Source organism: Camarhynchus parvulus, chromosome 2 (assembly GCF_901933205.1).
Source record: "Camarhynchus parvulus chromosome 2, STF_HiC, whole genome shotgun sequence".
Taxonomy (NCBI): Eukaryota; Metazoa; Chordata; class Aves; order Passeriformes; family Thraupidae; genus Camarhynchus; species Camarhynchus parvulus.
The window spans coordinates 27,840,160-27,852,425 of NC_044572.1; the positions used below are offsets into that span (position 1 = coordinate 27,840,160).

Sequence of the window (12,266 nt, forward strand, 5' to 3'; positions counted from 1 at the left end):
CTCAAGGTAAAAAGTACAGCTACTGTTGGCTGCAGCCCCAGTTTTCAAGGTTAAATCTGGATATGATATTCCATCTGTGCTTGCTTGTCCCTAAGACGATTCTGCAGCTCGGACTAGGATCCTGACTAGCTTTACTGCTTTTTCCAGCTTGAACTCTTAAGATCTCCTAAATCTTATTTAAGTCTACAAACAGCTTATATTTAGCTGAATAGATGAGGTGGTTGTGTAGGAAAATGTCAAGCCTCTTGCTATTCTATGGCAGAGCAAAACGGCTTACTCTTTGGCTTTCCTGGGTTTTAAAACTCCTTTATATTTTGCAAAGTAAGTAACATGCTGCCATCTGCTGGCAATGAGAAATTATTTTATTTCTTCAAATGACTTATGGAATACAAGTCTTCAAATTCTTAAGGAAGTTTGTTTGATGGTATTTTTTCATCAGTAAAACTGTAGGTATCTAAGCAGCATAAACGTGCAAAGGACCATTTAATTATATCTTATAATTTACTTCAGGATCCCTGTGAAATCCTTCTTACTTGAACAGATACAAAGTCCTATTACAAAGCTCAACTACAACTCCAAACTCCTTTTCAGCTAAAAGCCTGAAAAAAATGTAAATTTCCTTAAAGACAGAGAAAAAGGTGTACCCTCTCATAGAATTTTTAATGTTCTTTAAAACCAGCCAAACAAAAATGTATTTTCCCAGATAGTCTTTTGGTCCTGACTCTGAAAAATTCAAAAATATAAATGTTGAAGGACCTGCATGGCAGTGCTGTAAACTTAGAAATATTTAAGGATGAAAGCTTTTGTTCTTTTCTTTGTAGTAGTATATTTTGTACGAAGAAAAACAAGGGAACAAATGTGATAACTGTTGGGTGGCTCTAGGTGACTTGTACTTCTGAATTTTGCTTCTTCATCTCCAGTTAAATCCATTTTGTGCACAGTAATATAATCTGAAGAATATCTCCTTAGAATTTCAAGATGGAACATCAGAAAGGGAAAAAAACCCAAGTGAACTCTGTTTAATCAGCTGAGAACCATAACCCAGTTCAAACTTGTCCTTCCTTGCTGGAGTGCTGGCCAAATTTCCAGTGGTGTAGTGACATTCTGCAACCTGAGAGAACAGATTTTACAATGAAATATCTGGTTGAACCAAAGTAATTTCCAACAGCATATAATGACAATTTGTTAAGGTGAAAGAGTGAATAATGTATTTTTGATTCATAATTTAAACTTCACTTGCACATGAGCAAATAGAGAAAACAGTCTATGTGTATGTGGATAAGTAATTGCACCCAATTATACAATCCAGGCCATTTCAAATGACCATTTCAAGGTGTGTGTAGCAACTATTAAACTGTTCTGTTGGCAGAATGCTTGAAAACTGAAATACAAATGGAAATTAATTCTGCTATCCTGACTCTTGTGTTGTCACTTATACTGAGCAAGATGAATATTTAGGAAATACTGGGGTAAATACTGCTGCTCCTTTCTATTCAGTTGTTTTAGTAAATATGAGCATGCCCAAAGCACAGGCCACCATCAGATCTTACGGGTCATAAAAGTATGTTTAGTAAAACATCGTTTCATCTATTAGGATAATTGGTGATAGAACACCACTGTTTTGTTTTCAAATTACTTTTTTCTTTTCCTCAGTCATATATTTTCCTTCTAATACCCTTGTTTTCTAGCATATAAGAGAAGCACATTGAACTTCTGGCCTTGTTGCTAGGTTTCAAGCTGCATTTATGCAGTCTACTGAGACATTCTTCTCTTTTTTGAATTCTGAATCAAGTCCCAAGGCAACAGTGCCCTGTTTCTTAGCAACACAGATGGGTAGACTGTATATTCCACCTCTTTTGTACAATGGAAGAATAAACAATTCCCTGAGTAAGTGTGTGCTGCAAGTCCATTGCTTCACTTAATTTTCCGGAGAACAGAGGAAAGGGAAGCCTTCTGTGGTACAGCAGATGAAGTTTGTCTGGAAGTCCCTGTCTTTACAGAGGGGTGAGTCATATCTCTATTTTTTCTGTTCCCTGCATCCCTCTGGGATCTTTATTCACTGCTGTGCAAATGCATCTGTAGGTAATTCGGATCAGTAAATTTCAGTTAAAAGAAACAAACAGAGGCATCAAAAATCAACGGCAACAAAGCTGGCAGAGTTGGGATGTGTAAAAGTACACAGACTTCTTTCTCTGGTGAAATTAATGGAGAGTCATAGAATGGCATAGCTTTAGAAACTCTGGGTGCAAACCCTTGATTTTAGGAAGGAAACTAGGGCTAGAGAAAATAGGTAGTGATTAAGAGATAAGGAGGAAATGTGCATTCATGCAACTAACATGTTAGTAGTCTGTTACCTGTCTGTTTGAAATGGAGAAAAGTTATCCTTTTAAAACAATCTCTGCAGTTTTAGGCAGTTTTGAGTGTTGGGCAGTTTTGAGTCTTTTTGGGAACATAGGCAAATTCTGCTGCCTCCAGACGGTGGGACTAACATTACCATGGAGAGGGAGGAGTATAGGGGAGAGGAATGGGGGAAGGGAAGGACACACAGCTCTGCAGAGCTGAACATTTCTGCTCCTGATGCCTGTGGAGGGGCAGGTGCACACATCATCTTTTCATGATGGCAACAGCAGCAATGCAAAGTTTCAGATAGTACAATTTTAGCACAGAGTAGAAGAACAGAAGCACTTGTGCTATTCATCCCACTGACCTTGGCATGTACCTGTTTTACCCGGACCTAAAGCTGGCCTAGTCAGTCTGCCAGTATCTCGGTTTAGCTGCAAAACAAGAAAAGGCTGCTTTGCATGTATAAAGAATCAACTGTCAAATTCTTTCCAAAATTTATTATATGATGAGGTAAACACAGCAGCTGGCTATGGTGGGGCAGCTGGTTTGCCTGTAGACTGCCCACATACACTTGATGGGAAGCCTGGGACACCTCAGAATGCAGAAGCAAAGTGCCCGCTCAAGCCTACTCACCTCCTCTTAAGCTGCAATGGGCCCAGGTTGTGCTTCAGTGTTTGGATAGCCTGAGTATAATCTGTGAAGTAGAGACTGAGTTGTGGCCCCTTCCCAAAGGCTGTCTTGGATCAGGGATCTGCTGCAGCTGGAAGTGCTCCAGCCTTGTGGTCCTGGGCTGGAAGGAACATGTCCTGGCAGCACAGCACAGCTGAGCATGGCTTGGGAACTACAATCACCTGAAAAAAAGAGCACAGAAATGTGACCTTCCAGAAGTAATTTGCAGGCACTTGATTTATCTCCAGTAAGCTGCCCACTCAAATCCTTGTTCAGAAACACAGCTTTGTCGGTAAGGACATATTTCCATATGCCCCTATCCTTTTTCTTTTAGAAAAAAATCCATTCTGTTCTCAGAATGAATATGTACAAAGAAAAGAAAGTTGTAATGTTAGAGCTTTCCTTCAGGTTTCCTGAGCATTGAATATTAGAGCAGGAAAAAATGTTTATATTATGTTTGGGCCTGCTGCAATACCCTCATGATCCATGTCTTTCTTTCAGATTTTCAGGGCATAAAAGGAGCTCTTGTGTAAGAAAGATAACAGTCTGGGAGTGGCTTTTAGATCACGGAGATAAAACAGAAAACATGGATAAGGTAGTATCTGTGTCCAGTTTGCACACAGAGCGAAATACTTTACTGCCTATTTAGGGTGTTAATGCTGCTCCAATGGAGCTCCATCCTGCCCAGAGGCATCCTTGAGAAAGGGCCTTCCTCTGCTTCTGGGCAAAAAGATGAAGCTCATGGCACTGGCTGACCAGAAACACCGTGGGAGGACATAAGCACACATTAGGGTGTAGCAATGGGGTAGCTCTAATTAACATTGTGTCCTGGCTGTGCCCAGGAATGCAGAGAAAGATGAAAATGCATCAGGATTAATGGAGAGCAGAGCTTCAACACTTCCCTCTCTTCAAGTTCTTTTTGTCACTACTGCTTGTACAAAGTGAGACTAGTGTGCTCCCCATTGTGCCCCAAACCCCAAACCCTGCTGTGCTGCCCTGAATGTGCACAGGTTTAGTCTCCTGTGAGGCATGTACTGCTTAATGAGACAAGAATTAAAACATGAAAAAGGCGTGTATTTGTGTTGCTACACAGTGATGAGTACTACAGGTAAAATAAAATTCAGAGCTCCTGTTCCTACAGGCTGGTATGAATGTCTAAAATCCTAACATCCATGCTTTTGACTTCAGATGGGCTTTCTCTGGGCTCAGGAGCTTCCTTCATCAGGTTACTTTGTAGAAATGAAAGACAGAACCAAAAAACAGTACTTCTTCATCTAAGCACAGGTACAAAATAATACTGAAGTACAACCACATATTTTCAGTGGTTGTACATATTTTCAACATTTTCAACACCATTCAGTGGTTGTACACATTTTCAACCATTTCAGTGGTTCATATTTTCAACAACCATATCTTCAGTGAAAGTGCTGGGTTGTGCAGACAAGTATAGTTAGAGTGAAAGTAGCAATCAGTAATAAATGTACTGTTGTATATGTGTGTGTATGTTGGGTTTTTATTTTTCTTTTTGCCAGGGACTGCAATTTTTGAGAAGAAAAAATTAATTATCAGGCCATTATGTTCATCCTCCATCAAGAAGAGAGAAAATTTTTCTTTGAAACTCAAGGAAAATTTTCTGCCAGCCTTGACAGCCCTTTCACATAAGAACAAACTACAGTGCAGCAATCCAAAGCCAACAAGATTTATGGCTGAAACAATCTCCTGATTTTAGATACCAGCTCTGTAAGTCATCCAACCTTCCTCAGAAGCCACAAAGAAAGGGAAAGGGGGAACTGAGATTTCAGTGAGTATCATTTTGGCAAGTTTCAGTACTTGGAACTGGACCTGATGTCATCCCCGTCCATTTCCTTGTACTCACTCCATTTGCAAATTTGCTTTTTTTTCTTAATTGAATTTGATTTTATCATATCTTCTTTCCAGAAAGCTGTTACTCTTTGTTCTGTGATTTCAAGATTTTATTTCCTTTGATGAAATGAAGAATTTCAATCTTATGATTTCAATGCTGATCAATTTGGCAAAGTTTGGTCCATCTCACTGCACTCCATGTTATCCCAATCCATTTCATTGTATTCATTCCATTTCCAAATTTCCTTTTTTTTAATTGCATATTATTTTATTGTATCTCCATTTCAGAGTGTTTGTTACACTTTGTTCTCTGATTTCAAGATTTAATTTCCTTTCATTTCATCAAAGGAAATGAAACCTTGCAATTTCAATGAGTATGAATTTGACAAGGTTTGGTCCATTTCCCTGCACTTCATGTCATTCCTTTCCATTGCATTGTTTTCACTTTGTTTCAAAATTTTTTTAATGGAGTTTCATTTCTTTGATTTCTTTTGTCTCTTCAGTTGGGTTCCTGATTTCGAGACTTCATTGTGTATAATTTCGGCAAATTTTAGTCCTTTTCACTCCACCTGATTTCATCCCACCCAATTTGGTTGTAGTGACTCCTTTTCCATATTTTCTTTTTCTTTTTTTTCCCAATTGCATTTGATTTTATCATCTGTCCTTTCCAGACTGTTTGTTTGACTTCCTGCTCTTATTTTAAGATTTTATTTCCTTTCAAGAATGGAAATTCTCCACAGACAGAACCCTACCCCCTAACCTAACCCTAAAATGGCATCCTTTGTGGTGGTGCCCAGGCTTGGTTAGACTGGTATATTTTTATCTTACCTAAAAGCAACGTGTAAAGTTTATTCTACAGCTAACTTCAATTGTCTTAGTTCTAGGCATGGTGGCTTTTCTGATGTGAAAATGTATTTTCTTTTTCAAATGCAGTATGAAGCTAAATTACCAAATTCTGTGACAGGTTACGCCAGAGGTCCTTGCAATCTGAAGTGAAAACCACAGCATTTGACATAGCATGGGTGAGTCTTTCACAATGCACACATTTATTGTGTTAGAGAATTTAGGAACACTACTTCAACAGTAGGGAGCAGGAATAAGAGCACTGCACCCTCAAACCTGTCTTAAGTGGCCTTAGGTGAAAGTTGAAGACCAAAGAGTAATTTTCCCCCTAAGTTTCAGTATTGAGAAATTTCACTTCCAAGTTGTAAATAACAGACTCAGATCACAGAAAATACAGTAGTTCACTCATGCAAAGACCCTTCAATCCAAGGACACCAGATACAAGCAGCATTACTAGCTGAAAACTGCTTGTTAATGTTGATTTTTCTGATAAGACTGCAATTTCAGCTTTGCAATGGGAGTTATTCCCAGGCAACTGGTTCAAGTCCAATGTCTGCTGTACTCATTGTAGATATAATAGTCCAGATCTGCATTCCTGCTGCGGTGGATCGTCCAGAATGGGGTGCCTGCCCTCTAGTGTTTCTATAGCTTCACCTCCTGTAAGGACAGCTTCTTTGAAAATAATTAACTACACATAAATTAAAGTACACACACATACATACCATGCAGCATAAAACACTACTTTTTTTGGAGGCAAAGGCAAGGCTTTGTTCACAGCAAGGCCACGGACAGAATATTTTTAGCTTATAATGTTTGTTATATATGTCTGAGTTCTCCTTTTTCTGGAGCCTAGTTGATTAACAATAAGCATAGCTTTGCAAATCCTAGAATCCAGATCATTTTTCCTGTAGCTTATAAATACTGTTTGCTTAATATTTTCAGATCCTGAACTTGAACCACTGAAAGGAAAGCAAAAGCACTCTGACAGGAGATTTCTTACATGCAAGCCTCATGAAAGCAAGTGGGATCCACAGCTGCTACTGCCAGGTAGTCCCTGGCCACCTAAATCTGCCTCACTGCCAGTTAGTCAAATTAAAAGACCACTTTTTGCTTTTCTCTGCATCAAAATATTTTGAAATAACAATAACAAAATAAAAGTTATATTAATTTCAGAATATTTTGAATCACCCAGTCTTTAGAGGATATCTGGCATATCCTAAGGGAAATGTCACTGTACTGGAGATCTAGGGACATGGCCCATACATTTCCTCTAGCTTTTCAAGAGTGTCATTCTTTCTCTAGCTCTTGTTGAGAGCTTTGATGGAGTTGGAAAGATAGTCTGTTGTAGAACATTTTCTTATTTCAGCCTTTAGCAGAAAATTACACAGTACTGCATGTGGTAATTATTTTTTAGGAATCAAGATGTCCATATTAGACTGTTCAAAGACACTGACTACTTCAGAATGAGCAGAGGCTGGATGGATGGTTTTATGGTTTATATATACACACCAAACTCTTAAATGTAGAGATCTCCAAACCAGAATACCTTTGCTTATAAAACAGCTCCAGTTTTGCATCACTGAAGATTAACAAATAGAGCATTGAGGGGAAAATAACATATATTTATATAACTGTAAATACCAGCATGGAGCAGAAACACATTAATGCACTTTGTCTGGTATATTAGTGAGTGTTTTCCCTTATGCCCCAGTTTCTGAAATAGCATGAAAATCAATATTATTATATCTTTCTACTTAACAAATTCCCCTCACTATTGCTAAGAATTACTTACGAACAGGTACAAATCACTAATTCTTTTTATAATCAGCCCCTGAATATCTGGGGATAAAAGAAAGGGCACAGCCACCAAGCTCCTGGTAACTACAGATGCTGAGTGCCATCAAGAGCTTGCTTTGGAAACTGCCTGTCCTCTGCACCCAGGAGCTGGGGATCAGCAGGCTGTGCCAAAATAAACCCTCATACATTCCCTGTTCCTTCAATAGACACATCTGCTTTTCTCTTGACTCTGATTACTGGGAATGGACTGCTGAAAGCCCCACACAATCAGGTAGTTTCAATTCCTTTTCTAAGCAGTGTGTGTGGATGTTGTGTGCAACAGGGGGAAGCACTTTTTAGTCATAGTCTGCATTGCTGAGGGCTTTGGAGGTGTATCCAGAACCATACTTGGACACAAATGTCTAGACTTAAACTGTGTGTAAGCTGCATGGTAAATGGACCCCAGGAAATGATTTAGCACAGAAAATTGAATATTGGATCATTTTGCCTTTTCCAAAGACAGTGAGCTATATAGCACTGTGGATAGCTAGGGACACTAGTAAGAATCCTTTATGTAAGGATCTCCTGGCCCTGTGTGCACTGTTGTGGAGGATGGCATTTCTCCAAGATTTCCCAGATGCAGCACTTGAAAATAAAAATTATGCATGATATTGACAATAAAAAGTGCATATTTTTTGTTCAAGAGAGCTTCCTGTCAATTGAAATAAATCTCCAGACACTGTTTGAAATTTGCAGTTCCCCAATTTTTAGTTTGGAAAGGATAAAGTCCCCAGTCTGCTTGTAAATGACTCATTTCCTGAATGCCACACAAACCCAGCTAGTAAAGGGTGATTTCTCTGTACATGGCAAATGAAAGGCTCTGGACAAATTAAAGTTCAGAGGTTGTTAGGATCTGGAGCTCTTGTTAGAGCTAGACCTAATCATAAGATAATAGTATTGTATCTATACTAATCATGGATTATGATAAAGTTTTAGCTGCTCCTATCTCTTCCCCATAGTGATAGGAGTGGCAGTATAATCTAAGGACACACATGGAAGGCCTTCAAAGGAATGATATTGGTCTTTTGACAGATGGAGAAAAGGAGGCACAGAGCAGGTAAATTAATTGCACCAAAAGTCTGATGGAACAGTCAATTTCAGACAAACTCCTGCAAGTAATTTTGATCTCTTATAACACATGTGAAGGCATTTCTAATGCTTCTGAGGAAAAGAGGAATGAACTTGTCTTTAACCTCTGCGCATGACACCTCATCTTTAAAAATGTGGATATCTTCATTATGACCAACAAGATGGAGATAGCCCCTTGTTCTAGTCTGCTCTGGAGAGTGAGACACACGGACATGTTACAGACACTCATTTCCTGGCTTAGGCAACTTTACTCTTTCACTTAGAGTCAGGAAAAAAACACAGAGTTGCTGTGCAGTGAGGTGAGTACAATTGCTGGAGACCCTGGTGTACAAAGGTTACTAAGGAAACAAAGGTGCCTACTGTAAATCTATGCATGGATAATCCTCTTTACTCCCAAATATACAATAAGAAATATCCTGAGAATATAAACTGAGTGTTTTGTAAATACTGGCTTATTTTGTTTACCTACTTTGTTTATGCTAAATACCTTTGCCATATATATAAAAGTAAGACAAACCCAACTATTCCTGTTAAGAGCACTGTGAAGAAGTACAAAGTTTTCTTTTCTTCCAATAGCACATTCTCGCAAGAAAGCATCTTTAAGAGCATTACTGCTACTGGCAGGACAGATATTTTGATTCCAAATTCCTGCAGGGGTGTGACACTCAGCTGCAGCTGTTGTGAAAGGCAGCTGCAGTGCTGTTATCCAGCTGTGCAGACAGAAGCCCCCATTACCCACCCAGGCTTAGCAATACAATGCAGTGGCTGGATCTGAAAATGCTGATGATGCTGCTTTACAACACGGAGACTGAGAGGCTCTCCAGAGAGCAGTTCTGCTTGCACTGCACTGTTGGCTTGGTGCATGGCAGCAGCACCCAGCAGAGCCCAGCAGGAGAGCAGTGTCACTGGCATTCTGCTGTGTCTCTGCATCATTGCCCATTGCACTGTTTCATAGGTGCATGTGGAAGAGTGCAGCACCCAAGCAGAGTGCTCTGAGGCTCTTCATGTTGGCCTCAGATTAGCATCAATTTACACACCCAATGTTACACACTCAAACTCAGAGTCCAAAGGGGCCGGAGACTGCCCTGCAGAGATGTTGGATATTCAGGCTGATCTCCATCTCCTCTGACACACTTTGCAAAGCTCTTAAACTTCAGAGGAAGCAGAATGTGGTTTTTGTATCAAGGGCTCGCTAAAGTGATGTTCTCATGCCTCAGCAGTTAGAGATACAGGCAAAAGCTCTTCATTCTTTTTACTTTTGCATGCTCATTGTGGGGGGTGAAAATGCACTGTAAGTGCTGCTGACAGCTATGTCAGCCTTTGGGCACACAGTCAACTTCAGTGTGAGCACCTCTTAGCCCAGCATATGAGTAATGCACAGTAGCCATTACCAAAAATGTCACTGATCTATTTTTCCATTACCTTCAGTGTACTTTGAAACAGGCTTAATGGAGGTGAATTACTTTGTTTTAGGCAGCACTATGAGATTGTTCCTTTGGAAACTGCTTTATGAAAACCACTGCAGCTCATATAGATTGTTCCTTTGGAAACTGCTTTATGAAAACCACTGCAGCTCATATAGATGCAGAGAGAATGTGGATACTTTCTGAAATTCTGAAAGGAAGAAGCAGGTTTACAGGTTAACTGTAAATACTGTGATTTCATAAATGACCAGAAGGACCAAATGTTACGCAAAAGTATGTTCAGATCTGTCACCCACACATACTGACTCTATAAAGACAAAACAGTTGATTCTGTAACTTATTAATGCTAGTATTTTGCATATGTATAGAACTTATCCTATATATCTTTATCATAAAACAAACTTTATAATAAAATAAATTTCAAGGTGTCTGCTCAGGACATCCTCTGCCATCCCCCATATACTTCAAATTCAATGTTATCTCTAAAACTGTTATACTTTGGGTTAGATTTAGCTGTGTCCGCTGTGATTTCTGGAACTCATGAATGATTACCATGCAGGTTAAAATCAGTGTTTGAATTACACACAGGACTTTAAGAAAAGACTGGATGTGGCACTTAGGGCCATGGTCTAGTTTCCAAGGTGGTGTTAGGTCGTAGGTTGGACTTGATGATCTCAAAGTTCTTTTCCAGCCTAGTTGATTCTGTGTTCCTGTGACTCCTAACTCTAATCTAAGATCTTTCAATACTTGTGTAACCTTGATTACATTCTTTGCCATGAATTTATGCCCATATTCAACTAAAATACACTTTTCTATATTCTTCCTCCATGTCAAACCCATGCATTTGAAAATGTTAGCACATACACCCAGAGTATTCAGGTTGTCATCAAATTTTAAGTACTGTTGAAAGTGATAATATCTTTGTCACACTGAGCCTTTGAAATACCAAATTTTATGCCTTTCCTGTGAAACAAAATCATAAAAAGACACTAAATAATGTACTTAACAATGTACTAAAAATCTTATATTTAAAGAATTATTTATTAAAATCTTTCTGAGGCCTGATTTACAAAAGATAGTAAAGATAGCAGGTTGGTTTGAAATAAAATAAATCTTGTATTGACTGCAATTAAAATTAATATACTGGAAAAACCTGAAAAAATAATTTTCTGCTAGATACTTTTCTGCTCCATTGAGTATTGCTTTGAGCAATTGTACCTTATCATGTTGTGCTGATAGCAGTGGGGTAATTTTATTACCTTAATAATACAACTGCAGTTAGCTAACATTGCACTATTTAGTTCATGTAAGGAAGAAAAATATTAATTTGTTTTAAATAAAGGACTGTCTTTAATAAGGCACTAACTGCATCCCAAAAGACACATAGAGACCTGTGCAATGCTAAATAAAGGAGTGAAGCCAAATGAAAAATATCATGGTATTCCTCTTTTCACTTAGAATAGAATAATGCCTTCTTTTCCTTTGACACCAACCACTGTAACAGCTCAGGAAGTGCTGGGACTCTTCTGGCTGAATTTTGTGCACACCATGGTGAAGGACAACAAGCAGGGGTGAGACTGTGAAAAGAAGAGGGAGCTGTGGAGTCGTTAGGAGAAGGCTTTGGAAGAGGCAATGGCATGTGCATAGCTGGAAAGGCAGCTGTGGCTACAGGCTGCCTGTACATGGTTCTTTTCATAAAGAGTTAGTTTAGTTTCAGTACCCCAGGATTTCCTCAAGTTACAAACCAACAGACAGTGTGTGAAACACAGAAACTCTATTCTATAACTGCTTATAACATCAAGCTTTATAACATTGGAGCGCTACTTTTCCTCCACAGAGGCCTTTTCTTAGCTGGAAAAAGTAAATCAAGGAAGTGTCTGTCATGCAGGTTGTACTAAAATTATGCTTTGGAAAATAAACTTATCTGTAATAACGTGTTTTTCAACTGACTATGCCTCTCATTTTTTACTTCATAAAGAGAAACAGGTTATTTTAACTTGCTTCTTACTTGCTTATATGAAGAAAATGATAGTCAAGCTGTGATGGTTATTTCTTGAATGTTCATCTCAAGAGATGGATAGGAAAACAGCAATCGCCTGACAGCCAGTGGAATGTCAAAACACGGCAGCCATAACAAGCTGTGTTCCTGTGTGTTTTTCCTGTGAGTATAATTGTTCTTGTTGATGGTTATGTACTTTT

General features: G+C 38.8%; 1 long non-coding RNA gene across 1 annotated transcript; it reads left to right on the plus strand.

Moving 5' to 3' along the window:
* The first annotated feature begins 1,861 nt into the window (after nt 1-1,861).
* On the plus strand, nt 1,862-12,004 carry LOC115901488. The gene is made up of 4 exons (XR_004060552.1): nt 1,862-2,004; nt 4,545-4,813; nt 5,840-5,897; nt 6,661-12,004. It is a non-coding gene; the product is annotated as an uncharacterized LOC115901488 (long non-coding RNA).
* Nucleotides 12,005-12,266: the final 262 nt, after the last annotated feature.